Here is a 3,177-nt window from a genome sequence, read left to right on the forward strand (position 1 = left end):
GTGTAAAATCTAAATAAAACAGAAAGCAATGATTTATATTTTATTCACAATGAATCATAGTAACCATATCAAATGTTTAAACTAAGAAATTGTACTTCTTATATCATTAAAAAATGTAATTTTGGGAAAAGATCATGTTTACTGATGTGAAAATACRCCTTTTCATTTCCCAACTGTCTGCATTGAGGAACTGAGAAGAACAGCTGATGAAGTTTATAGAGGGACTGTTGTCCCACTCTTGTCTGATTTTAGCTTCATCAGCCAATAAAACAAATCATTTTACAGACAATAATTTGTGTTTCTGAACACAGCTCACAGCTCAGGACAGTGGACAGTTCCTTCAGCCCTTCACACTGTCTAAAATCCTGAGAGTGCTGGACTGTTTCAGGACTTTAGACAGTGTGAAGGGCTGAAGGAACTGTCCAAGGTCCTGAAAATGCTGAAATGTTTCAGGACTTTAGACAGTGTGAAGGGCTGAAGGAACTGTCCAAGATCCTGAAACACTCCAGCACTTTCGGAACCTTGGACAGTTCCTTCAGCCCTTCACACTGTCTAAAGTACTGAAACATTTCAGCATTTTCAGGACCTTGGACAGTTCCTTCAGCCCTTCACACTGTCTAAAGCAGTGGTTCCCAAAGTTGGGGTCGGGACCCAAAGTGGGGTCCTGAAACATCAAGGTGGGGTCCTGAAAAGATTTTCTAAATTAATTACATTTTTGCCTTAGTAGCCTAAAATGTATAAATGTAGAATAATATATATTGTTACTATGCCCATGTTTAGTTGACCTGATACAAATGTTTGCCATCCAAAAATAGTTGGGGGCACAGGTCTCTGCTACTGTTATTTTGTGGGTCAAAAGCTGAAAAGTTTGGGAACCACTGCACTTTGGTTCCCAAAGTTGGGCTTGGGACCCAATTATGGGTCATGAAGCACCTTGGATAATCTCCAGAAATTAATTTAAAGGGTAATAAATTAATTGCTGATGTAATATTTTCCCTATAATTATTACAAAAACACAAAATAAGTAAAAATAAGTATTTATATCTGTGTGGCCTTTGTTTTTAGGGTTATTAACAAAGTTTGTGTACTCAGACCCGTAATATTTGGGGTCACAAGTTTATGCTATGAACATTTTGTGGGTCAGAAGATAAAAAGTTTGGGAACCACTGATCTARASYAGTGKTTCCCAAAGTTGGGGTCGGGACCCAAAGTGGGGTCCYRAAAYATCAAGGTGGGGTCCTGAAAAGATTTTYTRAATTAATTACATTTTTGCCTTAGTAGCCTAAAATGTATAAATGTAGAATAATATATATTGTTACTATGCCCATGTTTAGTTGACCTGATACAAATGTTTGCCATCCAAAAACAGTTGTGGGCACAGATCTCTGCTGCTGTTATTTTGTGGGTCAAAAGCTGAAAAGTTTGGGAACCACTGCACTTCAGAAACCAATTTAAAGGGTAATAAAATAATTGGTGATGTAATATTTTCCTTATAATTATTACAAAAACACAAAATAAGTAAAAATAAGTATTTATATTTGTGTACAAGCTGTTTAGATTGTCAAAAAGCCTGTGTTTTTAGGGTTATTAACGAAGTTCGTGTACTCAGACCGGTAATATTTGGGGTCACAAGTTTTTGCCATGGATATTTTGTGGGTCAGAAGACAAAAAGTTTGGGAACCACTGGTCTAAAGTAGTGATTCCCAATCAGGGGTACGTGTACCATGTTTGGGTATGCGAGCATATTACAGTGGGGTACATGGAAAAATTTCCTAGGTGTGTAAAAAAAATAAAAATAGGACTGAAATATGTAGAGCCCTATGATTTCCACAATGCAGAAATCAAAGATGGAATCACAGAATTAACACAAAATGGAATTCAGTATGAAACGTAGAATCTCATGGAATTTGCTAATTTGGTTGAGTTTTCGATGTATTTTTGACAATACAATATGGACGCTACTGTTTTCAGCACCTGCCATTACCTGATTTATTTATTTAATTACTTATGCGCTGTCAAGGCAATATTTTTATCTTTATGTTTTATTAGAGTTTTAAAAAATGAAAGGCCTGAGAATAGGGGTTAAAAATAATTTTGATTTAATAATCAGTTGTAGTGCATTATAGTTTTGGGGAATCATCATTACGTTTGACTGAAGGGGTACTGGTGTTATGACAAAATGGCTCAGGGGGTACACAAGTCTAAAAAGGTTGGGAACCACTGCTTTAAGCTATGAGATTTCTTGAAATATTTTATTGATGTTATGAATGGTATATGATGAGATCTTTAAGCATTTCTAAATTTTCCATTATAGAACACTTTTTTGGAATTGGTCTATTTTTAGACAGCGTTTTGCAGAATACAAACCTCTGCCCATCTTTACTTCTGAGTGCTGCTCTAAAAGTCTGTTTCTAAAGCCATTCCTCTTATGCACCTGTCACCAATTAACCTAATTAACTGAAAAAAAAACTTTCAGTTGTTTTCCTATTTGCACTACTAACGTCAACAGTCTTATGCTGACTAGTCACAACTTTTCTGCAACATTGAATTTTCATAGCTTTTTCTTTTTCCAAAGAAATTGTAAAAATAATTCTTAATTTCAACATTTGATATATTTATTAAGTTTTACAGTAAATAAAAATGGGTTTATAAAATTTGAAAATCATTGCATTCTGTTTTTATTTATATTTTAGACATTGTCCCAGCTTTTACAGCATTGGAGTTCTACAGTATTGGTGCATATCTGTGTTTATGCATACATATAAAATAAATAAACCACAATCTGTCTCAGGACCTGAGGCCATTCTTGCCCTACTACCCTTCTTGCTTTCTCTCCCCCCTCAACCCTCCCCTCCTTGCTTTAAATGCAAAGGACTAACTATGTGCACATCCTAAACATAAATAAAAACATAATAAAAGCTGTAAGCAATAGACACAAAGTCTGAACTGAGGACTTCTTTGTCTCCTGTTCTCAGGCCCGCTCTCACACAAATGAGGTTAATGAAGATGAATGTGAGGGCACAGTCCTATTGACATCCCGTGTCTCTAATTGTGGCCCTGTTCTTCAAGGACATGGTGGAAAGACAAGAAGGGAGCAGACCGAAATAGATACGATGAGCAGAAGTCGTGGAGCAGCCACGCAGCTCTGAGAGAGGGGGTCTCTGCCTTCCTTTATAT

The sequence above is a fragment of the Austrofundulus limnaeus genome, unplaced genomic scaffold (genome assembly GCF_001266775.1).
Source record: "Austrofundulus limnaeus strain Quisiro unplaced genomic scaffold, Austrofundulus_limnaeus-1.0 Scaffold37, whole genome shotgun sequence".
Classification (NCBI taxonomy): Eukaryota; Metazoa; Chordata; class Actinopteri; order Cyprinodontiformes; family Rivulidae; genus Austrofundulus; species Austrofundulus limnaeus.